Source organism: Lissotriton helveticus, chromosome 6 (assembly GCF_964261635.1).
Source record: "Lissotriton helveticus chromosome 6, aLisHel1.1, whole genome shotgun sequence".
NCBI lineage: Eukaryota > Metazoa > Chordata > Amphibia > Caudata > Salamandridae > Lissotriton > Lissotriton helveticus.
Genome location: NC_136067.1, coordinates 82,228,468 through 82,255,265, shown reverse-complemented (window position 1 = coordinate 82,255,265; position 26,798 = coordinate 82,228,468).

Sequence of the window (26,798 nt, the reverse complement as noted above, 5' to 3'; positions counted from 1 at the left end):
CGGAAACGTTCATTTCGCCAGACAAAGGTGCGCCAGGGAGTTTGGAGTGCATAATCGAACTCTTTGTAGCACCAGTATCCAACAGAAAAGGTTCTGACACACCCGATGTAATCACCTCAACGTAAGGTCCACTCTGATCTACTGGAACTGAAACAACTCCCTCTCCTTGTCTAAGGCTGTCCTAGCAATCATTACTCTCCCACTGCTCATTTTCTGTGTAATACTCATCGACGTAGTATTGAGCTGTCCTGTCAGATACGTTATTTTGCTGGTCAAACCTGTTCATAGAGTTTTGTGGTGGAAGGGGACGTGCGTCCTGAGGGGCGTTTCCACGCCCTCTACCTTTAGGCGCTTGCTGACTACCACGACCTCTTACGCCAGAAAATCCATTTGCCCGTTGTGGCAGGGCAGGACAGTCATATTTGTAATGACCCTCTTGTTTGCAGTATAAACACTGGTTGGGACCTACGCGGTTTTGATTGTAATCGAATCTCTGCAAGTTTCTCTGAGGCTGCTGAAAAGTGTTCTGGTACTGATTCGGACCATTATTATTTCTGTTACCACCACCACGTGGCGGATAGGCTTGCTGTAGCAAAACCTTTGTTTTGAGTTCTCTAGCTTTCTTCTCTACTTTATCTTTCTCATCCTTGTCTCTATTCTCGTAGTACTGTGCGGTAGCTAATATCTGGGCTGAAGATGAGACTGCCCAAGAACTTTCTGAATCTTTTAATTTCCTACACAAGTCTGGAAGTAGATTGTGCACAAATTTATCGACAAACAATCTCTGACCACCTTCTGTGGTCATATCTTGACCGCTGTGGTCAATGAATGTTTCTTCAAATCTGGTGAAGAAATCTGAAACAGTTTCTTCTTTCTTTTGCTTGCATGCAGATAACTTATCCCAATTTACGCGTATTGCAGGCATTATTGTTTTCATGTAATCTACTATCCTACCAGGTAGTTCCGCTATTAGAGGCTCAGGCTTGGCACCACCAACTTGTCGTGCATCTGCAGCAGTAATATTAACCCACGTGTCACCTAATTCCTGGTCATGATCTACATGACGAATTTTTCCCCATAAAGGCTGTGGAACAACGTTCCCGGATAACATATCGATATCGGCCAAATTCATTATACATGACCCAGCAGTTTGCGACAATTCTTTATAGTACCCTGCAGGATTTTTACGCGGATCTGGTAGTGTTTGTTTGAGTGCTAAAACTTCAGCTCGCTTCCATGGAACATGTACCCATACTCGGTGAAAGTGGGGCAGGACAGGTGGGACAGCTGTCGCGTCACCCTCTCTCCACTGTGGGGGAACTTCTCTCATAGGGTATTGTCGTGCCTTTTTCCTACTAGATGCACTAAATTCCGATGGTGACCCAGAACTGCTTCCCTTACTTCGATATGATAATAGCATTTCAACTGCTTTTTCTACATCGGGACCTACAATCATACCCTCTCCAAACTTAAATCGTACACGACACATCTCTTGTGGGATGCATTCTTGATCATTGTCTTCTAAATCCTCGCCAAGAAAGACACATTTGTTCGAACACATATCTCTGTGTCGCTGTTTCCCATTGATGGAAAACTTCCATGACAGACTGTAAATCATATTTTGCAGTGTCCATGACCCATTTCCGAGCTAAACCATTCAGGGAATCTCTCTCTTGATAATCAGGCAGTTGACTTCGCAACTGTCTTCTACTTATGTTAGGGGTCGCAGCAGGCGACCCAAAAAGGGGTAAAAGAAGATTAGTAACAGTGCTGGCCATTTTCTGCCGAAGGGAAGGTGAAACTGAAGGACAAACAGATGAAAAAACGGGGTGAGATAAGGCTGTGGTAGAGATGGCTGAAGAGGGATCAGTAATAATAGATGTGGTACTAGGCAAAATCGTAGAAAACACAGGAGAAACAGAAGTTGTCGGTGGGCCTGAAGGAGGCTGCACCGAAGAAGTAGGAGCCAGCTGAAGAACAGCTGGTGGGTGCTGTGGAAGAGCCGGAGGCGCAGCTTGTGCAACTAAAGGTTGCAGGGGTGCTGTGGCATTCTGCGCATAGGGGGGTGGTGAAGTTAATAATTGCGACATTAATTGGTCTTTTTCACGCTCTTTTGCTGTCCCTTGCTGAAGAGACGGTGTTAGACGGGGACCCTGAGGGTCGGCCGGATACCGAGGGAGAGATCCCCGAGGGGGACCGTCTCCGGCGATCGTACAGACAAGTTACCTCCCTCCCCACAAACAGGCACCACACCAAGTCGAGTTCAAGGCTTTATATGAGGTTCTTAAGGCAAGGATATCAGCGATACAGGATATCTTGGACCCGGGGGTCCTCTCACTTCTAGTCTCTGTAGGGAAAGGGGGTAGCGGGACAGTCTTGGTACCGGATCGGTACAGGTAGTGGTAAAAAGGCGAGCTCACAATCCTCGAGCTGGGGTGTCTGTGGATCGGGCCGCGGCAGCGCCAGCAGGCCAAGGTGATAGTCTCATAAAGCAGAGGGCCGCGGCAGCGCCAGCAGGCCAAGACGATGGTTTCACGAGGCAGAGGGCCGCGGCAGCGCCAGCAGGCCAAGACGATGGTTTCACGAGGCAGAGGGCCGCGGCAGCGCCAGCAGGCCAAGACGATGGTTTCACGAGGCAGAGGGCCGCGGCAGCGCCAGCAGGCCAAGACGATGGTTTCACGAGGCAGAGGGCCGCGGCAGCGCCAGCAGGCCAAGACGATGGTTTCACGAGGCAGAGGGCCGCGGCAGCGCCAGCAGGCCAAGACGATGGTTTCACGAGGCAGAGGGCCGCGGCAGCGCCAGCAGGCCAAGTCGATGGTTTCACGGGGCAGAGGGCCGCGGCAGCGCCAGCAGGCCAGTCACGGATGAGTTCTTCTTGGGTCTCTCGACTCCAGGATACAACTGCCTTCCTGGTCTGGTCCTGCCCCAGTTATAGGTCTGGTCCCCTTTGATGTCCGGACCCTCGCGCCTGGGGGCCGGGAGGTCGGGGATGAGGGAGTCCAGACACCCAGCAGGGGGGTGGAGCCAGCGCCCAGGCGGCCTGGGGTGATCGACACCTGGCGGGGGAGAGCCGTTGACGATTCCTTCTCCCATTGACTCGCCAAGTGGTCACTCTGCCTCCTGGGAGGATGGTGGGGCCTCGATGTCGGGGCTGGCCGGGCCCGGGGTTAGGGTCGAGTTGAGGCCACGCGGCCTCGTGCTGCAGTGCCCCAAGATGGCGGCCGGGTCGATGTCGTGGGGTAGATGGTGACCCGGGCCAGCTGGGTCCGGAGCTGGTGTCTTGTAGTGGAGGGATTGCAGGGTACTTCGGGTGGTCGTTTGTGGGCTCTGGCTGGGGATGCAGGGAGAGCCAGGGTCCTGGTCCCATTGCGGGGAGGGGGGACAGCTCGAACATGCGGCCTGTCCAACATGCGTCCCCCCCAGCTGAAGGCGGGGAGAGTCAGCCATCTTCCTGGGGACTCTCCTCGCTGAGGCGGAAAAAGCGTGACAGGCCGTCGGCGTTGGCGTGGTCCTGGCCTGGACGATGTTCCACCGTGAAGTCCATCCCCTGCAGGGAGATGGACCAGCGCAACAGCTTCGGGTTCTCCCCCCGCATTTGCATCAGCCATTGCAGGGGTCGGTGGTCTGTTTGCACCCGGAAGTGGGTGCCGAAGAGGTATGGCCGGAGCTTCTTGAGTGCCCAGACTACGGCGAAGGCCTCCCTCTCAATGGTGCTCCAGCGCTGTTCTCGGGGCAAGAGGCGTCTGCTGATGAAGACCACCGGATGGTCGACCCCTTCGGCGTTGAGTTGGGAGAGGACGGCCCCCACACCATGATCGGAGGCGTCCGTCTGCACAATGAATTCCCGGCTGTAGTTGGGAGCCTGGAGCACGGGGGCCGTGCACATGGCGGTCTTTAGCTTCTCGAAGGCTGATTGGCAGTCCGGGGTCCAGTTGACGGTTTTGGGGCTCTTTTTGGAGGTGAGCTCTGTGAGGGGCCCCACGATGCTGCCATAGTCCTTCACGAACCGCCGGTAGTATCCGGTGAGCCCCAGGAAGGCCCGGACCTCCGTTTGGCTCGTAGGGGGTTGCCAGGCCTGGATGGCAGCAATCTTGAGTTGGAGAGGGGCCACCAGCCCGCTTCCCACTTGGTGTCCCAGGTAGGTCACGGACCCTTGGCCAACCTGGCACTTGCTGGCCTTGATGGTGAGCCCGGCTTGCTGGAGGGCGTGTAGAACCTCCCGCAGGTGGCGGAGGTGGTCGGTCCACTGGTGGCTGTACACCGCAATGTCGTCCAGGTAGGCGGCGCTGAAGTCTTCCAGGCCCGCCAGTACCTGGTTTACCAGCCGTTGGAACGTTGCCGGGGCGTTTTTCATGCCGAAGGGCATGACTTTAAAGTGGTAGTGCCCGTCTGGGGTAGAGAAGGCGGATCGTTCTTGGGCCCTAGGGGTGAGGCCGATCTGCCAGTAGCCCGCTGTTAGGTCGAAGATGCTCAGGTAGCGGGCGGCCCCCATCCGGTCAATTAGCTCGTCTGCCCGGGGGATGGGATGAGCGTCGGTCCGGGTAACTGCATTCAGCCCTCGATAGTCCACGCAGAACCGGAGCTCAGGGGCAACGCCCGGGGCAGCTGCCTTGGGAACCAGGACGACTGGGCTCGCCCAGGGACTGTCTGAGGGTTCGATCACTCCTAGGGTCAGCATCTTGGACACCTCGGTCTGGATGCAGGCTCGTACCCGGTCTGGTACGCGGTATGCTCGGTGTCGAATAGGAGGGCTGTCCCCGGTGTCCACATCGTGGAGGCACCAGGGGGTGACTCCGGGGGTGAGGGAGAACAGGGAGGCGAACTGCCTCAGGAGCGTTTGGCAGTCTTGGCGTTGCTCCGGGGACAGGGCCTCGGAGAGCTGGACCCCTTCCACTGAGCCATCCTGCTCGAGGGCCCTCAGTAAGTCCGGAAGGGGTTCGGAGTCTTCTTCTGTCCCAGTATCGGTAGCCATCAGGAGGCTGAGTTCGGATCGCACAAAATGGGGTTTGAGCCTGTTGGCATGGAGGACCCGTAGGGGGTTCCGGGCAGTCTCCATGTCGATTAAATAGGTGACGGGCCCCTTGCGTTCGATTACCTTGAAGGGCCCGGACCATCTGTCTTGGAGGGCACAGGGCTCAACCGGGGACATCACCCAGACCTGTTGTCCAGGTTCGAACTCAATGGAGGACGTGTGCTGATCGTACCACCTCTTCATGTCCTCCTGACTGGCCTCGAGGTTGGCTTTGGCGGTGTCTCGGAACCGCCGGGTCTGGTTGCGGAGAGCCAGGAGATACCGGTAGATGTCCGGGGGAGTTTTCTGGGGAGGCTGCTCCCAACCTTCCTTGACTAGGCTGAGGGGGCCCCGGACGGGGTGTCCGTACAGTAGGTCAAAGGGGCTGAAGCCGAGGGACTTCTGCGGGACCTCCCGATAGGCAAACAGGAGGCATGGCAGCAGTACGTCCCACTGGCGTCGAAGGGGTTCTTCTAGACCCATAATCATCCCCTTGAGGGTGCGGTTGAATCTCTCGACCAGTCCGTTTCCTTGCGGGTGATAGGGGGTCGTGAATTTGTAGGTGACCCCGCATTGCTGCCAGAGGGACTTCATATATCTGGAGATAAAGTTCGTGCCCCTGTCACTGACGACCTCCCGGGGGAACCCCACCCGGGAGAAGATCCCCATCAGGGCCCGGCCCACCACGGGGGCCGTCACAGTCCGAAGAGGGATGGCCTCGGGATAGCGGGTGGCGTGGTCTACAAGGACCAGGATGAACCGGTGTCCTTGGGCTGTTCGAGGGTCGAGGGGCCCCACAATGTCTATTCCCACTCGTTCAAACGGGGTGGTGACGACAGGAAAGGGTTGTAATGGTGCTTTGATTTTTCGGCCACTTTTTCCGCTGGCCTGGCAGGTGGGGCAGGCCTTGCAGTGGTTGGTGACATCCTTCCGCATGTGGGGCCAGAAAAAATGGGTCACCAGGCGGTCGTAGGTTTTATCCTGCCCCAGGTGTCCGGCAAGGGGGACATCGTGGGCTAAGTTCAGGAGAAAGTCTCGGAAGCGAAGGGGCACCACCAGCACCCGACTGGCCCCTAGTTCTGCAATTTTCTGCTCGCTGTAGAGCAGGTCTTGGTCCCAGTAGATCCAGTGGGCCCCCGAGGTATCCCCGGTGCTCTGGGCCAGGGCTTGCTGCCGGAGTCCTTCGAGAGAAGGACAGGTTTTTTGCTCGGCCCGGAATTGTTCCTGCGTGGGGCCTCCCTCCTGCCGCCATTGTGCCAGGTCAGGGACGTCCCGAAGCTGGTCGGGTCCTTCTTCGGTTTGGGTCAAGGGAATGGCTTCTGGGGCGGCCTCCTCTGGGATGAGCGCGGGAGGAGGTTCTGGCCACTCGGGCTCTTCTGGGCTGGGGACCGCGCGGGCGGTCATGGACCGGGTCGTGACGCAGACCCATTCGGGGAGGCCAAGCATCCCCAGGTGCTCCCTCCGTTCGACAGCTGCCCAGGGAGAGCTTTCAAGGTCGTTTCCTAGGAGGCAGTCCACGGGGGCATCATCGCGGACAGTTACTTTTAACATCCCTGTTACTCCTCCCCACTCGAAGGGGACGTAGGCCATGTGGCATAGGCTTTCGGAGTTGTCGGCTGATCGAACAGGGCAAAGAATGTTCGGCAAGATTTGGTCTGGAGTGACGAGGTGGCGTCGGACCGCCGTTACACTGGCCCCGGTGTCGCGGAGGGCTTCCGCCCGGCGGCCATTGATGTTGACCCATTGACCGTACTTCTGTGTGTTGGCGGGAAGGGGGGCCCGCGGAATCATGTCTCTCTCCCCTAAGCAGACCAGTGCCATGGCGGCGGGTGCCCATTCAGAGGGATCGGTCTCGTACTCCTCTTGGTCTTCCGGGATTATTTCTTCCCCTAGGGCCGCCGCTGCAACTTGGCGGGGAGTAGTGTTCGGATTCTTTGGGCAGTTGGGATCACTGGCGTAGTGGTCGGGTCGCTGGCACCTGTGGCACGTAATGTTGGCCCGGAAACCGGCCCGGACGGCAGGGCTTCCCCGGCCAACCGGGGTCGAGGGGTTTCTGGGGGGTGACGAGGGGCCGGGGTCTCTTCCCCGACCCTGACTTCCTCCTCCCCCTCGGGGGCGATACGATCTGGATACTTCGCTGGGTGCGCTCCGGCCAACTCGGGTGCTTTCCCACCGGTCGGCTTCGGCGGCGAGTCGTCGAGGGTCGGTTAGCTTGCTGTCCAGGAGGTGTTGCCGGAGCTCCACGAAGCAGTTGTTCGACAGGTGTTCCCATACGATAAGGTCAAAGAGTTGTTCGTAGGTGGTTACTTTGTTGCCCTTGATCCACCCCTCGAAGGCTCGGCTAAAAAAGTTCACGTACTCCACCCAAGTTGTACCCGGAATCCGTTTGCAGTCGCGGAACCGTTGGCGGTACATCTCAGGTGTGAGCCCGTATCGAGTGAGGAGGGCGGCCTTCATGTGGTCGTAGGAGGTCATCAGTTGGTCCGGGAGTTGCAGCAGGGCGTCCCGCCCTTCGTTGACAAACCTCCCCCATAATCCGGCTCCCCAATCGCTTCGGGGAATCCGGTGGGAGGTCATTGCCACCTCATAGGCTTTAAACCACTGCTGGATATCATCGTTCTTGTGGTATTCCCGGATGACATCTTTGGGGATGTGAACCTTGGGTTCGGTCGAGGCAGACGGGGTCGGTCGTTCGGGGAGCCCGAGGTCTTTATTCTGTTTCTGGATCTCCAGTGCTTTGAGATTGCGCTCATGTTCGTACTCTAGTCTCTTTTCCTCTAGCTCCCTCTGTCTTTGCTTGTCTTCCCGCTCTTCCCTGAGCCGTAAGTGTTCCAGGGTTATTTTTTGTTCTGCCAGCTTGAGTTCCCCATCCAAGCGAAGTCGGGCAAGTTCTAATTCGTGGAGTCTGGTTTTTTCTCTTTCTCGGATCTCTTCCAGGGAGAGATCCGCTCTTTCTTTAGTTGGTGCGGGGCTCGTCTCGGTTGTTTGTGTTCGGGGTACGGCCGTACCCGTTTCTGCCCAAGCTTCTAGGGCTCATTTGAAGTCTTCCTTTGTGCTAAGACCTGTGGTTGGAAGTCCAAGTTCTATGCAATATTGCTTCAGTTCCCGGTGGTTGTAGTCTTCCAATTTTTCCATCTGAAATTTTTCCGTTGTTCCGCTCTCTATTGACATGGTTGTTGTGTGTGGTGGGGCGAGTGACTTTCTGTACGATTATGCGTAGGTTCGGATCCCGTCGCTGGCCACCAATGTTAGACGGGGACCCTGAGGGTCGGCCGGATACCGAGGGAGAGATCCCCGAGGGGGACCGTCTCCGGCGATCGTACAGACAAGTTACCTCCCTCCCCACAAACAGGCACCACACCAAGTCGAGTTCAAGGCTTTATATGAGGTTCTTAAGGCAAGGATATCAGCGATACAGGATATCTTGGACCCGGGGGTCCTCTCACTTCTAGTCTCTGTAGGGAAAGGGGGTAGCGGGACAGTCTTGGTACCGGATCGGTACAGGTAGTGGTAAAAAGGCGAGCTCACAATCCTCGAGCTGGGGTGTCTGTGGATCGGGCCGCGGCAGCGCCAGCAGGCCAAGGTGATAGTCTCATAAAGCAGAGGGCCGCGGCAGCGCCAGCAGGCCAAGACAATGGTTTCACGAGGCAGAGGGCCGCGGCAGCGCCAGCAGGCCAAGACGATGGTTTCACGAGGCAGAGGGCCGCGGCAGCGCCAGCAGGCCAAGACGATGGTTTCACGAGGCAGAGGGCCGCGGCAGCGCCAGCAGGCCAAGACGATGGTTTCACGAGGCAGAGGGCCGCGGCAGCGCCAGCAGGCCAAGACGATGGTTTCACGAGGCAGAGGGCCGCGGCAGCGCCAGCAGGCCAAGACGATGGTTTCACGAGGCAGAGGGCCGCGGCAGCGCCAGCAGGCCAAGTCGATGGTTTCACGGGGCAGAGGGCCGCGGCAGCGCCAGCAGGCCAGTCACGGATGAGTTCTTCTTGGGTCTCTCGACTCCAGGATACAACTGCCTTCCTGGTCTGGTCCTGCCCCAGTTATAGGTCTGGTCCCCTTTGATGTCCGGACCCTCGCGCCTGGGGGCCGGGAGGTCGGGGATGAGGGAGTCCAGACACCCAGCAGGGGGGTGGAGCCAGCGCCCAGGCGGCCTGGGGTGATCGACACCTGGCGGGGGAGAGCCGTTGACGATTCCTTCTCCCATTGACTCGCCAAGTGGTCACTCTGCCTCCTGGGAGGATGGTGGGGCCTCGATGTCGGGGCTGGCCGGGCCCGGGGTTAGGGTCGAGTTGAGGCCACGCGGCCTCGTGCTGCAGTGCCCCAAGATGGCGGCCGGGTCGATGTCGTGGGGTAGATGGTGACCCGGGCCAGCTGGGTCCGGAGCTGGTGTCTTGTAGTGGAGGGATTGCAGGGTACTTCGGGTGGTCGTTTGTGGGCTCTGGCTGGGGATGCAGGGAGAGCCAGGGTCCTGGTCCCATTGCGGGGAGGGGGGACAGCTCGAACATGCGGCCTGTCCAACAGACGGCAAAACTGGATAACACTTATCTATTGCCATTTTACGTTGCCTGTGCAACTGCTCATTTATCTGCTCTTCCTCATTATCTTTAAACTGCACGGCAGCTTTCATTACTGAAAGTCCCCCTTCTCTCTTATTTTTCTTAGCTAATTTAATTTCTTTTTGTTTGGCTTCTTTTCGCCATAGGCGGAAAGAGTTAAACATCGCCGGCCGGGCTTTCTTTTTGAAGAGTTTAACTTCAAGGTTGTCTAAGGTTTCAGAATCAAAGCTACCATATTGGGGCCATTTTAAAACACCATCTTTCCTAGTGTATTTAATCCATACCTCGTTGTAAACGATGGGGCCTACCCCATGTTTAACGTACAGCTCGTAAGTCGGAGTTCCAACTGGAGGAACCGGACATGAGTCCTCCAATCGGGAGTCCCTATTATTACTACCAAGACAAAACCAATTCCCGAGTCTAAGACTAGGCATCCTCGCTCTCTAGTCTAGTTCCAAAACTTCAAAGGATTTATCGATTACGATATTTCTCGTGAATACACGAGTCCTTCGGTTATGGTGCTTGCAAGTACCAATAAAACCTTTATGTATCTCCAAGATACCACAAAGTAAGTCCAACTAAGGACTAGGAGACGCTCCACTTATACTTAACTGAAAAATATCGATGGCTTCACCAGAAGACTCGTCTCAGCGTTTCGCTCTACCGAAAATTTCAAGGGTCCAACATCAGGGCGATAGCCAGGGCAGCAGTCCTTGTAGCCGTCGGGAAGCGGGGAACCTCGTAGTAAAGACCTTCGGACCACGTCGACATGCAGGGGTCGATGAGGTGGTGGGCCCTCCTCCGGAATTTTCACACGAAGCTCCTCACGATCTTCAGGCTGATTGGTACCACTGGAATCGCCCCAAACGCTGGGCGCCAAATGAGGTACTGGGTTTTTAAGAACCGGTACCGAACCTACAGAACCGGTAACCCAGCGGTGCCAGGGGATCAACACCCAGAGACCTCGGGTTCTCCTGAGTCAGACCTACAGAAACTTCAGAGTCTTCCAGGTGAAGTCAAAGATTAGTTTATTGGCTGCAACCAAGGTGACAGGGTCCTAGAAGTACAATACCAGTATATTCAGGAGACTGCACACTTTCACAAAGTTAGGTTTCTCTTCTTATACACAATTTTCACCCTTGGGCAAAACATTCCTTGGATTCGCGGTATTTCATTTATGGTTACTGATTACAGAAGAAAAGCAGAGTCATGATGACATGTACATATTTCACGTCGTGCTGCTCATAACAAATCATCCGGCAAGGCCCAACATTTCATCAGATATCGCTGGACCCCTAATAAAAATGGTCACCTCCCCATCATAAAATAAGTGAGGAAAAGGAGTGGAGAAAGATGTGAGCGAGATATGGCAGGTGTGCGCGCTGAAATGGCTTTATGGCCGGTTGGGCCTAGATGCTATCTTGCTCGGCCACTGGGAGGGAACTGACCTAACGAGTTCGGCCTGGGGCAATAGTTCTAACTTGTACTGGGGTCAGGGAGAAGTCGATTAAGGAGTATGTGTCCTTGTGGAATCAAATTCAACTGGATTAAGGCCTATGTAGAGGGCAACATGCAGCTAAGGGTTTAGAAGGTAAATGACGATTTCGAGGTGAAATCGTCACTCGAATATGCCGAAAATACATGTACTTGATGTACTCGTCATTCTCGGTCTTTTGATACTAAATTCGTCCTATTTCGACGAAGTTTTTATTCTCGAGTCCAATACTATAATATGAATCCAGATTTTTCAGAACCACAGAATGCCTCCACTGGTTCAATAACATTTGACTTTAATAATTTCTCTAGCCCAGACTTGACTTCATCTCTGACTATAAAAGGAATATTCCGAGCTTGGTGTACCTTAGGGATAGCACCTTCCTTTAATCGAATTTGGTGGGTAAAACCTTTAGGTTTGCCCATAACACCCTTAAAAACCTCAGGGAATTCTTGTAGAACCCACTTTCTGGTGTCCTCCCCATCACATGAAACCAAAACTTGCTCCTTACAGTTAGGGTCAAGAATTATGTTAAATTTTTTCTGGTCCACCCACACTAGAACTGAAGGCCCCTCTTTAGCAATATACAACGTTCCAGTAGCATGTTTTCTTTGAAGTGAAACACCAATGTTCTGTACCCCAAGATAACAATGTTTTCTCCCATAAAACTCTCAGGAGAAATATCTTTAGGTTCCAACCATACACCAATGCTGTTAATGAAATACGTTTCCCAAATGTGTGAGAAACAATGGTGAATGGAGACCCTGAGTCCGCTGCAAGTTGCACAATAATGCCACCAAGGGAAACAAAGCATAGTGGTTTAGAAGAAGAACTATCAGTAATGTTCAGTACAACTTTTTTCTTTTGAATGAATTTGACTTGTACATCTTCCTCACTAGAACTAGAGTAATATCCTCTTCCACTTCTTGTATACAAGCAACTTCACACTTGTTTTTTCTTTGGTTTTCGTTTGCACACCCTGCCAAAATGCCCAATGATAAAACATTCAAGGCACTTAGCATTTTTTGCAGGACATCTTTCATATTAGGCAGTGTGTGAGAAACGACCACATCTGTAACATATCAAATTACCAATTTTCATATGCTCAACATTTTCACCTTTTTATCAAATTTCACATCACGGTTCACTTTATGCCCGCCTTACTTTACACATTTTTCCCACCACTTCAGAATCCTTTTTATCATAAGACAAAGTGGCTTTAGCACAGCGCTCAGAAAGTTCAGCCTTTTTAACCATTGCTACGATATCTTTCAGACACCCTTCACCTTCTACCCATAACCTGTTTGTGTACATGACTACTTGGTCACGGATAAACTCATCATGTAGTTGAGCAAACCTTCATTTACTCGCCAACTTTTTTAAGGCAGAAACTTATTCTTCAATGTTCTCATGTTTTCCTTGTTTTCTCTGAAAGAAACTGTATCTAGTGATAGCAATACAAACTGAAGGTGAGAAATGATCATCAAGGTCCAACATTGCAGCTTTAAACACATCAATATCACTCCCAACTCTTTCCAGTATTTGTAATTCATTGTAAACTTGCAAACCTTCAGGGCCTGAAGAATACATGAGCATCCTCTTTTTCCTCTCTGGAGAAAAGTTACCATTAATGTCTTCCAAGTTGGCAATATAATTGAGGAAGTACTCTATCCAGTCATTCTAGGCTACCAAAGGTTCTCCTGATGTGGGTAAAAATTCCTTCGGGAAATTAATGTGCATTGAAGAAGAATTGGACTCCCCCACAGCTGTGCTGGTTCCACTAGTAGGCATGACTAGAGCAATGGAAATAAAATAAGAATAAGTTGCAGTCAGAAGAAAAAAGAAGAAAAAAAAAGTGAATACAGTACCTCCAAGAAACAAAGTGGTGTGAGAGTACAACGTTTAGCACTTGAATTGGACTGAAAGTGTGGACCAAATCAGCAACAACGTTAAGTATTTTCCTTTAAAAATACTTTAAACACGCAATGTACATGAGAAGTAATACTTCACGAAAGAAAAACAAAACGCTGCACACACCTTTTCTGTGAAGACTGATCCTTACAAAGAAGACTCTGTTGAGGAATGACTAATAACATAAGAAATTAAACAATCTTCACTTCCGGAATACTGACAAAGAAAGACGATAAACTGAAGGAAATAATCCTTCCCTTCTAAAATATTACAGCAATCAAAGATGGCCGCTGTGCGTGCTCTTTAACGCACTGACGTCCTGAAAATTGGTCCTTCTTCTCTGTTGCCGTACGCGTTCGTAGAACACTTAACCCTGGACAAGAAAGAACGCGCAACAGGAGAGACGCGTGGAGTCAATGACGGCAGCAAAAGAATGGTGGAACGAGGCAATGCGGGTTTTGAATCTACTGCCACTCGTTAAAGATGTCCGTTAGTAAGTTGTAACAGAATAAGGTTACACTTACTTGGATTTAGTCAAAGTAGGTTCAATTGCAAAACCGATGCCTCACACGATCGTTAATCACAGCACATAATTGTAACAAGCATTTACAATGCAACGGTTTCGCCTTTGCCAAAGTTAGAGCTATTGGCATTGTAAATGACAATATTTTTATTTATGTGTTGGTTTTGAAAACAGATAAATAAATGGCATTGTCATTTACATTGCCAACAGCTTAATCTCTTGCAAATGTAAGACCTATTGTACCCTACTGGATTTCACTGAAGAAATTCAGAGTCTGGTCTGCAGGTGTCACGTGACAGATGCCCAATTGACAGCTGAGGGGGTTAAATCGTGCTGGGGTGGCACATTAAGGCAACGCTTGCTGAAAGCACTACACTACCCTACTGGAGTGTCAGTCTTTTTGGACATGGTCCACTCACTCATCTTGAAACAGGAAGCTCGCCACCAGTTCCACAAAAAATACCGTCATTAAATCTTTCCTTTTTAAGGGTTGGACATTTCAGTTGGCGTCTGCTCTCAGTCACGCTCGTCTTGTCGCCCATTGTCAATCACGCGCCTCTCTGTGCCTGGCTGTCAAGTGCCGGCGCCATCCTAGTGCGCATCTTCAGTCAGCCACGGTGTGCTAGCCAACCGAACTGCATTATGGGATGGCATGGTGGGTTAAAGAACCTGTTTTACAAACATGTGTCCGTGCTTGTGAGGAGGTAGTGCACCTGTTGAGGGAGAGAGAGTGTGTTTGCATATGTGCGTGCATGCATGTGTGTGTGTGAATAAGCACTTCCAAGATTTAGTGGGACTAGAGTTTTTATCTATAAATCATTGTTTTCAGATGTGTTCTAATGGAATCAAAGCAACACTACACCCCCCATAATGCATAGTGTGATCACATAAAAGTATAGAACTGGAAAGAGTGTCCATAATGACCAGCAAGACGGTTTTCACCCTAAGAAGGATGTGCTTCAGTCTCCAGTGCCACGGGCGAGTGGAAACACACACTGTGCTGGTGGAGAAGTAGAAGAAGTACAAGTGTCCATAGAAGAGAAGTAGAGGGGATGCACTCTCCATTCCCTATGCACTCTCCACTCCCTACGCACTCTCCACTCTCCACTCCCTACGCACTCTCCACTCTCCACTCCCTACGCACTCTCCACTCTCCACTCCCTACGCACTCTCCACTCTCCACTCCCTACTCACTCTCCACTCCCTACGCACTCTCCACTCCCTATGCACTCTCCACTCCCTATGCACTCTCCACTCCCTATGCACTCTCCACTCCCTATGCACTCTCCACTCCCTATGCACTCTCCACTCCCTATGCACTCTCCACTCCCTATGCACTCTCCACTCCCTATGCACTCTCCACTCCCTATGCACTCTCCACTCCCTATGCACTCTCCACTCCCTATGCACTCTGCACTCTCCACTCCCTATGCACTCTGCACTCTCCACTCCCTATGCACTCTGCACTCTCCACTCCCTATGCACTCTGCACTCTCCACTCCCTATGCACTCTGCACTCTCCACTCCCTATGCACTCTGCACTCTCCACTCCCTATGCACTCTCCACTCTCCACTCCCTATGCACTCTCCACTCCCTATGCACTCTCCACTCTGCACTCCCTATGCACTCTCCACTCCCTATGCACTCTCCACTCTGCACTCCCTATGCACTCTCCACTCCCTATGCACTCTCCACTCTGCACTCCCTATGCACTCTCCACTCTCCACTCCCTATGCACTCTCCACTCCCTCGAGCTGCACTCCCTATGCACTCTCCACTCACTATGCACTCTCCCCTCCCTATGCACTCTCCACTCCCTATGCACTCTCCACTCCCTATGCACTCTGCACTCTCCACTCTCCACTCCCTATGCACTCTGCACTCTCCACTCTCCACTCCCTATGCACTCTCCACTCCCTATGCACTCTCCACTCCCTATGCACTCTGCACTCTCCACTCCCTATGCACTCTGCACTCTCCACTCCCTATGCACTCTGCACTTTCCACTCCCTATGCACTCTCCACTCCCTATGCACTATGCACTCTCCACTCCCTATGCACTCTCCACTCCCTATGCACTCTCCACTCTCCACTCCCTATGCACTCTCCACTCCCTCGAGCTGCACTCCCTATGCACTCTCCACTCCCTATGCACTCTCCACTCCCTATGCACTCTCCACTCCCTATGCACTCTCCATGCACTCTGCACTCCCTATGCACTCCCTATGCACTCTCCACTCTGCACTCTCTATGCACTCTGCACTCCCTATGCACTCTCCACTCTGCACTCTCCACTCTCCACTCCACTCCCTATGCACTCTGCACTCCCTATGCACTCTTCACTCTCCACTCCCTATGCACTCTTCACTCCCTATGCACTCTTCACTCTCTATGCACTCTTCACTCTCTATGCACTCTTCACTCCCTATGCACTCTTCACTCCCTATGCACTCTTCACTCCCTATGCACTCTTCACTCCCTATGCACTCTCCACCCCCTATGCACTCTTCACTCCCTATGCACTCTTCACTCCCTATGCACTCTTCACTCCCTATGCACTCTTCACTCCCTATGCACTCTTCACTCCCTATGCACTCTTCACTCCCTATGCACTCTGCACTCCCTATGCACTCCCTATGCACTCTGCACTCTCCACCCCCTATGCACTCTCCACTCTCCACTCCCTATGCACTCTTCACTCCCTATGCACTCTGCACTCCCTATGCACTCTGCACTCTCCACCCCCTATGCACTCTCCTCTCTCCACTCCCTATGCACTCTCCACTCTCCACTCCCTATGCACTCTCCATGCACTCTGCACTCCCTATGCACTCTCCACTCTGCACTCTCTATGCACTCTGCACTCCCTATGCACTCTCCACTCTGCACTCTCCACTCTCCACTCCACTCCCTATGCACTCTGCACTCCCTATGCACTCTTCACTCTCCACTCCCTATGCACTCTTCACTCCCTATGCACTCTTCACTCCCTATGCACTCTTCACTCTCTATGCACTCTTCACTCTCTATGCACTCTTCACTCTGCACTCTCCACTCTCCACTCCACTCCCTATGCACTCTGCACTCCCTATGCACTCTTCACTCTCCACTCCCTATGCACTCTTCACTCCCTATGCACTCTTCACTCCCTATGCACTCTTCACTCTCTATGCACTCTTCACTCTCTATGCACTCTTCACTCCCTATGCACTCTTCACTCCCTATGCACTCTTCACTCCCTATGCACTCTGCACTCCCTATGCACTCCCTATGCACTCTGCACTCTCCACCCCCTATGCACTCTCCCTATGCACTCTCCACTCCCTATGCACTCTGCACTCCCTATGCACTCTTCACTCTCCACTCCCTATGCACTCTGCACTCCCTATGCACTCTCCACTCCCTATGCACTCTGCACTCCCTATGCACTCTGCACTCCCTATGCACTCTGCACTCCCTATGCACTCTGCACTCCCTATGCACTCTGCACTCCCTATGCACTCTGCACTCCCTATGCACTCTGCACTCCCTATGCACTCTGCACTCCCTATGCACTCTGCACTCCCTATGCACTCTGCACTCCCTATGCACTCTCCACTCCCTATGCACTCTCCACTCCCTATGCACTCTGCACTCTCCACTCCCTATGCACTCTCCACTCTGCACTCTGCACTCTCCACTCCATATGCACTCTGCACTCTCCACTCCATATGCACTCTCCATGCACTCTGCACTCCCTATGCACTCTCCACTCTGCACTCTCTATGCACTCTGCACTCCCTATGCACTCTCCACTCACTCTCCACTCTGCACTCTCTATGCACTCTCCACTCTGCACTCTCTATGCACTCTCCACTCCACTCCCTATGCACTCTGCACTCCCTATGCACTCTTCACTCCCTATGCACTCTTCACTCTCTATGCACTCTTCACTCCCTATGCACTCTTCACTCCCTATGCACTCTTCACTCCCTATGCACTCTGCACTCCCTATGCACTCTGCACTCCCTATGCACTCTGCACTCTCCACCCCCTATGCACTCTCCACTCTCCACTCCCTATGCACTCTCCACTCTCCACTCCCTATGCACTCTCCATGCACTCTGCACTCCCTATGCACTCTCCACTCTGCACTCTCTATGCACTCTACACTCCCTATGCACTCTCCACTCCCTATGCACTCTCCACTCTGCACTCTCCACTCTCCACTCCACTCCCTATGCACTCTGCACTCCCTATGCACTCTTCACTCTCCACTCCCTATGCACTCTTCACTCCCTATGCACTCTTCACTCCCTATGCACTCTTCACTCCCTATGCACTCTTCACTCCCTATGCACTCTTCACTCCCTATGCATTATGCACTCCCTATGCACTCCCTATGCACTCTGCACTCTCCACTCCCTATGCACTCTCCACTCCCTATGCACTCTCCACTCTCCACTCCCTATGCACTCTCCACTCTCTATGCACTCTCCACTCTCTATGCACTCTCCACTCTCTATGCACTCTTCACTCCCTATGCACTCTTCACTCCCTATGCACTCTTCACTCCCTATGCACTCTTCACTCCCTATGCACTCTTCACTCCCTATGCACTCTGCACTCCCTATGCACTCTCCACTCTGCACTCTCCACTCTCCACTCCACTCCCTATGCACTCTGCACTCCCTATGCACTCTTCACTCTCCACTCCCTATGCACTCTTCACTCCCTATGCACTCTTCACTCTCTATGCACTCTTCACTCCCTATGCACTCTTCACTCCCTATGCACTCTTCACTCCCTATGCACTCTGCACTCCCTATGCACTCCCTATGCACTCTGCACTCTCCACCCCCTATGCACTCTCCCTATGCACTCTCCACTCCCTATGCACTCTGCACTCCCTATGCACTCTTCACTCTCCAATCCCTATGCACTCTGCACTCCCTATGCACTCTGCACTCCCTATGCACTCTGCACTCCCTATGCACTCTGCACTCCCTATGCACTCTGCACTCCCTATGCACTCTGCACTCCCTATGCACTCTTCACTCCCTATGCACTCTGCACTCCCTATGCACTCTGCACTCCCTATGCACTCTCCACTCCCTATGCACTCTCCACTCCCTATGCACTCTCCACTCCCTATGCACTCTCCACTCCCTATGCACTCTGCACTCTCCACTCCCTATGCACTCTCCATGCACTCTGCACTCCCTATGCACTCTCCACTCTGCACTCTCTATGCACTCTGCACTCCCTTTGCACTCTCCACTCTGCACTCTCTATGCACTCTCCACTCCACTCCCTATGCACTCTGCACTCCCTATGCACTCTTCACTCCCTATGCACTCTTCACTCCCTATGCACTCTTCACTCCCTATGCACTCTTCACTCCCTATGCACTCTGCACTCCCTATGCACTCCCTATGCACTCTGCACTCTCCACTCCCTATGCACTCTCCACTCCCTATGCACTCTCCACTCTCCACTCCCTATGCACTCTCCACTCCCTATGCACTCTCCACTCCCTATGCACTCTTCACTCCCTATGCACTCTTCACTCCCTATGCACTCTTCACTCCCTATGCACTCTTCACTCCTATGCACTCTTCACTCCCTATGCACTCTTCACTCCCTATGCACTCTGCACTCCCTATGCACTCTCCACTCTGCACTCTGCACTCTCCACTCTCCACTCCACTCCCTATGCACTCTGCACTCCCTATGCACTCTTCACTCTCCACTCCCTATGCACTCTTCACTCCCTATGCACTCTTCACTCCCTATGCACTCTTCACTCCCTATGCACTCTTCACTCCCTATGCACTCTGCACTCCCTATGCACTCCCTATGCACTCTGCACTCTCCACCCCCTATGCACTCTCCCTATGCACTCTCCACTCCCTATGCACTCTGCACTCCCTATGCACTCTTCACTCTCCACTCCCTATGCACTCTCCACTCCCTATGCACTCTCCACTCCCTATGCACTCTGCACTCCCTATGCACTCTGCACTCCCTATGCACTCTGCACTCCCTATGCACTCTGCACTCCCTATGCACTCTGCACTCCCTATGCACTCTGCACTCCCTATGCACTCTGCACTCCCTATGCACTCTGCACTCCCTATGCACTCTCCACTCCCTATGCACTCTCCACTCCCTATGCACTCTCCACTCCCTATGCACTCTCCACTCCCTATGCACTCTCCACTCCCTATGCACTCTGCACTCTCCACTCCCTATGCACTCTCCATGCACTCTGCACTCCCTATTGTTAGACGGGGACCCTGAGGGTCGGCCGGATACCGAGGGAGAGATCCCCGGGGGGGGGACCGTCTCCGGCGATCGTACAGACAAGTTACCTCCCTCCCCACAAACAGGCACCACACCAAGTCGAGTTCAAGGCTTTATATAAGGTTCTTAAGGCAAGGATATCAGCGATACAGGATATCTTGGACCCGGGGGTCCTCTCACTTCTAGTCTCTGTAGGGAAAGGGGGTAGCGGGACAGTCTTGGTACCGGATCGGTACAGGTAGGGGTAAAAAGGCGCGCTCACAATCCTCGAGCTGGAGTGTCTGTGGATCGGGCCGCGGCAGCGCCAGCAGGCCAAGGTGATAGTCTCATAAAGCAGAGGGCCGCGGCAGCGCCAGCCGGCCAAGACGATGGTTTCACGAGGCAGAGGGCCGCGGCAGCGCCAGCAGGCCAAGACGATGGTTTCACGAGGCAGAGGGCCGCGGCAGCGCCAGCAGGCCAAGATGATGGTTTCACGAGGCAGAGGGCCGCGGCAGCGCCAGCAGGCCAAGACGATGGTTTCACGAGGCAGAGGGCCGCGGCAGCGCCAGCAGGCCAAGTCGATGGTTTCACGGGGCAGAGGGCCGCGGCAGCGCCAGCAGGCCAAGTCGATGGTTTCACGGGGCAGAGGGCCGCGGCAGCACCAGCAGGCCAAGTCACGGATGAGTTCTTCTCGGGTCTCTCGACTCCAGGATACAACTGCCTTCCTGGTCTGGTCCTGCCCCAGTTATAGGTCTGGTCCCCTTTGATGTCCGGACCCTCGCGCCTGGGGGCCGGGAGGTCCGGGATGAGGGAGTCCAGACACCCAGCAGGGGGGTGGAGCCAGCGCCCAGGCGGCCTGGGGTGATCGACACCTGGCGGAGGAGAGCCGTTGACGATTCCTTCTCCCATTGACTCGCCAAGTGGTCACTCTGCCTCCTGGGAGGATGGTGGGGCCTCGATGTCGGGGCCGGCCGGGCCCGGGGTTAGGGTCGAGTTGAGGCCACGCGGCCTCGTGCTGCAGTGCCCCAAGATGGCGGCCGGGTCGATGTCGTGGGGTAGATGGCGACCCGGGCCAGCTGGGTCCGGAGCTGGTGTCTTGTAGTGGAGGGATTGCAGGGTACTTCGGGTGGTCGTTGGTGGACTCTGGCTGGGGATGCAGGGAGAGCCAGGGTCCTGGTCCCATTGCGGGGAGGGGGGACAGCTCGAACATGCGGCCTTTCCAACATGCGTCCCCCCCAGCTGAAGGCGGGGAGAGTCAGCCATCTTCCTGGGGACTCTCCTCGCTGAGGCGGAAAAAGCGTGACAGGCCGTCGGCGTTGGCGTGGTCCTGGCCTGGACGATGTTCCACCGTGAAGTCCATCCCCTGCAGGGAGATGGACCAGCGCAACAGCTTCGGGTTCTCCCCCCGCATTTGCATCAGCCATTGCAGGGGTCGGTGGTCTGTTTGCACCCGGAAGTGGGTGCCGAAGAGGTATGGCCGGAGCTTCTTGAGTGCCCAGACTACGGCGAAGGCCTCCCTCTCAATGGTGCTCCAGCGCTGTTCTCGGGGCAAGAGGCGTCTGCTGATGAAGACCACCGGATGGTCGACCCCTTCGGCGTTGAGTTGGGAGAGGACGGCCCCCACACCATGATCGGAGGCGTCCGTCTGCACAATGAATTCCCGGCTGTAGTCGGGAGCCTGGAGCACGGGGGCCGTGCACATGGCGGTCTTTAGCTTCTCGAAGGCTGATTGGCAGTCCGGGGTCCAGTTGACGGTTTTGGGGCTCTTTTTGGAGGTGAGCTCTGTGAGGGGCCCCACGATGCTGCCATAGTCCTTCACGAACCGCCGGTAGTATCCGGTGAGCCCCAGGAAGGCCCGGACCTCCGTTTGGCTCGTAGGGGGTTGCCAGGCCTGGATGGCAGCAATCTTGAGTTGGAGAGGGGCCACCAGCCCGCTTCCCACTTGGTGTCCCAGGTAGGTCACGGACCCTTGGCCAACTTGGCACTTGCTGGCCTTGATGGTGAGCCCGGCTTGCTGGAGGGCGTGTAGAACCTCCCGCAGGTGGCGGAGGTGGTCGGTCCACTGGTGGCTGTACACAGCAATGTCGTCCAGGTAGGCGGCGCTGAAGTCTTCCAGGCCCGCCAGTACCTGGTTTACCAGCCGTTGGAACGTTGCCGGGGCGTTTTTCATGCCGAAGGGCATGACTTTAAAGTGGTAGTGCCCGTCTGGGGTAGAGAAGGCGGATCGTTCTTGGGCCCTAGGGGTGAGGCCGATCTGCCAGTAGCCCGCTGTTAGGTCGAAGATGCTCAGGTAGCGGGCGGCCCCCATCCGGTCAATTAGCTCGTCTGCCCGGGGGATGGGATGAGCGTCGGTCCGGGTAACTGCATTCAGCCCTCGATAGTCCACGCAGAACCGGAGCTCAGGGGCAACGCCCGGGGCAGCTGCCTTGGGAACCAGGACGACTGGGCTCGCCCAGGGACTGTCTGAGGGTTCGATCACTCCTAGGGTCAGCATCTTGGACACCTCGGTCTGGATGCAGGCTCGTACCCGGTCTGGTACGCGGTATGCTCGGTGTCGAATAGGAGGGCTGTCCCCGGTGTCCACATCGTGGAGGCACCAGGGGGTGACTCCGGGGGTGAGGGAGAACAGGGAGGCGAACTGCCTCAGGAGCGTTTGGCAGTCTTGGCGTTGCTCCGGGGACAGGGCCTCGGAGAGCTGGACCCCTTCCACTGAGCCATCCTGCTCGAGGGCCCTCAGTAAGTCCGGAAGGGGTTCGGAGTCTTCTTCTGTCCCAGTATCGGTAGCCATTAGGAGGCTGAGTTCGGATCGCACAAAATGGGGTTTGAGCCTGTTGGCATGGAGGACCCGTAGGGGGTTCCGGGCAGTCTCCATGTCGATTAAATAGGTGACGGGCCCCTTGCGTTCGATTACCTTGAAGGGCCCGGACCATCTGTCTTGGAGGGCACAGGGCTCAACCGGGGACATCACCCAGACCTGTTGTCCAGGTTCGAACTCAATGGAGGACGTGTGCTGATCGTACCACCTCTTCATGTCCTCCTGACTGGCCTCGAGGTTGGCTTTGGCGGTGTCTCGGAACCGCCGGGTCTGGTTGCGGAGAGCCAGGAGATACCGGTAGATGTCCGGGGGAGTTTTCTGGGGAGGCTGCTCCCAACCTTCCTTGACTAGGCTGAGGGGGCCCCGGACGGGGTGTCCGTACAGTAGTTCAAAGGGGCTGAAGCCGAGGGACTTCTGCGGGACCTCCCGATAGGCAAACAGGAGGCATGGCAGCAGTACGTCCCACTGGCGTCGAAGGGGTTCTTCTAGACCCATAATCATCCCCTTGAGGGTGCGGTTGAATCTCTCGACCAGTCCGTTTCCTTGCGGGTGATAGGGGGTCGTGAATTTGTAGGTGACCCCGCATTGCTGCCAGAGGGACTTCATATATCTGGAGATAAAGTTCGTGCCCCTGTCACTGACGACCTCCCGGGGGAACCCCACCCGGGAGAAGATCCCCATCAGGGCCCGGCCCACCACGGGGGCCGTCACAGTCCGAAGAGGGATGGCCTCGGGATAGCGGGTGGCGTGGTCTACAAGGACCAGGATGAACCGGTGTCCTTGGGCTGTTCGAGGGTCGAGGGGCCCCACAATGTCTATTCCCACTCGTTCAAACGGGGTGGTGACGACAGGAAAGGGTTGTAATGGTGCTTTGATTTTTCGGCCACTTTTTCCGCTGGCCTGGCAGGTGGGGCAGGCCTTGCAGTGGTTGGTGACATCCTTCCGCATGTGGGGCCAGAAAAAATGGGTCACCAGGCGGTCGTAGGTTTTATCCTGCCCCAGGTGTCCGGCAAGGGGGACATCGTGGGCTAAGTTCAGGAGGAAGTCTCGGAAGCGAAGGGGCACCACCAGCACCCGACTGGCCCCTAGTTCTGCAATTTTCTGCTCGCTGTAGAGCAGGTCTTGGTCCCAGTAGATCCAGTGGGCCCCCGAGGTATCCCCGGTGCTCTGGGCCAGGGCTTGCTGCCGGAGTCCTTCGAGAGAAGGACAGGTTTTTTGCTCGGCCCGGAATTGTTCCTGCGTGGGGCCTCCCTCCTGCCGCCATTGTGCCAGGTCAGGGACGTCCCGAAGCTGGTCGGGTCCTTCTTCGGTTTGGGTCAAGGGAATGGCTTCTGGGGCGGCCTCCTCTGGGATGAGCGCGGGAGGAGGTTCTGGCCACTCGGGCTCTTCTGGGCTGGGGACCGCGCGGGCGGTCATGGACCGGGTCGTGACGCAGACCCATTCAGGGAGGCCAAGCATCCCCAGGTGCTCCCTCCGTTCGACAGCTGCCCAGGGAGAGCTTTCAAGGTCGTTTCCTAGGAGGCAGTCCACGGGGGCATCATCGCGGACAGTTACTTTTAACATCCCTGTTACTCCTCCCCACTCGAAGGGGACGCAGGCCATGTGGCATAGGCTTTCGGAGTTGTCGGCTGATCGAACAGGGCAAAGAATGTTCGGCAAGATTTGGTCTGGAGTGACGAGGTGGCGTCGGACCGCCGTTACACTGGCCCCGGTGTCGCGGAGGGCTTCCGCCCGGCGGCCATTGATGTTGACCCATTGACCGTACTTCTGTGTGTTGGCGGGAAGGGGGGCCCGCGGAATCATGTCTCTCTCCCCTAAGCAGACCAGTGCCATGGCGGCGGGTGCCCATTCAGAGGGATCGGTCTCGTACTCCTCTTGGTCTTCCGGGATTATTTCTTCCCCTAGGGCCGCCGCTGCAACTTGGCGGGGAGTAGTGTTCGGATTCTTTGGGCAGTTGGGATCACTGGCGTAGTGGCCGGGTCGCTGGCACCTGTGGCACGTAATGTTGGCCCGGAAACCGGCCCGGACGGCAGGGCTTCCCCGGCCAACCGGGGTCGAGGGGTTTCTGGGGGGTGACGAGGGGCCGGGGTCTCTCCCCCGACCCTGACTTCCTCCTCCCCCTCGGGGGCGATACGATCTGGATACTTCGCTGGGTGCGCTCCGGCCAACTCGGGTGCTTTCCCACCGGTCGGCTTCGGCGGCGAGTTGTCGAGGGTCGGTTAGCTTGCTGTCCAGGAGGTGTTGCCGGAGCTCCACGAAGCAGTTGTTCGACAGGTGTTCCCATACGATAAGGTCAAAGAGTTGTTCGTAGGTGGTTACTTTGTTGCCCTTGATCCACCCCTCGAAGGCTCGGCTAAAAAAGTTCACGTACTCCACCCAAGTTGTACCCGGAATCCGTTTGCAGTCGCGGAACCGTTGGCGGTACATCTCAGGTGTGAGCCCGTATCGAGTGAGGAGGGCGGCCTTCATGTGGTCGTAGGAGGTCATCAGCTGGTCCGGGAGTTGCAGCAGGGCGTCCCGCCCTTCGTTGACAAACCTCCCCCATAATCCGGCTCCCCAATCGCTTCGGGGAATCCGGTGGGAGGTCATTGCCACCTCATAGGCTTTAAACCACTGCTGGATATCATCGTTCTTGTGGTATTCCCGGATGACATCTTTGGGGATGTGAACCTTGGGTTCGGTCGAGGCAGACGGGGTCGGTCGTTCGGGGAGCCCGAGGTCTTTATTCTGTTTCTGGATCTCCAGTGCTTTGAGATTGCGCTCATGTTCGTACTCTAGTCTCTTTTCCTCTAGCTCCCTCTGTCTTTGCTTGTCTTCCCGCTCTTCCCTGAGCCGTAAGTGTTCCAGGGTTATTTTTTGTTCTGCCAGCTTGAGTTCCCCATCCAAGCGAAGTCGGGCAAGTTCTAATTCGTGGAGTCTGGTTTTTTCTCTTTCTCGGATCTCTTCCAGGGAGAGATCCGCTCTTTCTTTAGTTGGTGCGGGGCTCGTTTCGGTTGTTTGTGTTCGGGGTACGGCCGTACCCGTTTCTGCCCAAGCTTCTAGGGCTCGTTTGAAGTCTTCCTTTGTGCTAAGACCTGTGGTTGGAAGTCCAAGTTCTATGCAATATTGCTTCAGTTCCCGGTGGTTGTAGTCTTCCAATTTTTCCATCTGAAATTTTTCCGTTGTTCCGCTCTCTATTGACATGGTTGTTGTGTGTGGTGGGGCGAGTGACTTTCTGTACGATTATGCGTAGGTTCGGATCCCGTCGCTGGCCACCAATGTTAGACGGGGACCCTGAGGGTCGGCCGGATACCGAGGGAGAGATCCCCGGGGGGGGGACCGTCTCCGGCGATCGTACAGACAAGTTACCTCCCTCCCCACAAACAGGCACCACACCAAGTCGAGTTCAAGGCTTTATATAAGGTTCTTAAGGCAAGGATATCAGCGATACAGGATATCTTGGACCCGGGGGTCCTCTCACTTCTAGTCTCTGTAGGGAAAGGGGGTAGCGGGACAGTCTTGGTACCGGATCGGTACAGGTAGGGGTAAAAAGGCGAGCTCACAATCCTCGAGCTGGAGTGTCTGTGGATCGGGCCGCGGCAGCGCCAGCAGGCCAAGGTGATAGTCTCATAAAGCAGAGGGCCGCGGCAGCGCCAGCCGGCCAAGACGATGGTTTCACGAGGCAGAGGGCCGCGGCAGCGCCAGCAGGCCAAGACGATGGTTTCACGAGGCAGAGGGCCGCGGCAGCGCCAGCAGGCCAAGACGATGGTTTCACGAGGCAGAGGGCCGCGGCAGCGCCAGCAGGCCAAGACGATGGTTTCACGAGGCAGAGGGCCGCGGCAGCGCCAGCAGGCCAAGTCGATGGTTTCACGGGGCAGAGGGCCGCGGCAGCGCCAGCAGGCCAAGTCGATGGTTTCACGGGGCAGAGGGCCGCGGCAGCGCCAGCAGGCCAAGTCACGGATGAGTTCTTCTCGGGTCTCTCGACTCCAGGATACAACTGCCTTCCTGGTCTGGTCCTGCCCCAGTTATAGGTCTGGTCCCCTTTGATGTCCGGACCCTCGCGCCTGGGGGCCGGGAGGTCCGGGATGAGGGAGTCCAGACACCCAGCAGGGGGGTGGAGCCAGCGCCCAGGCGGCCTGGGGTGATCGACACCTGGCGGAGGAGAGCCGTTGACGATTCCTTCTCCCATTGACTCGCCAAGTGGTCACTCTGCCTCCTGGGAGGATGGTGGGGCCTCGATGTCGGG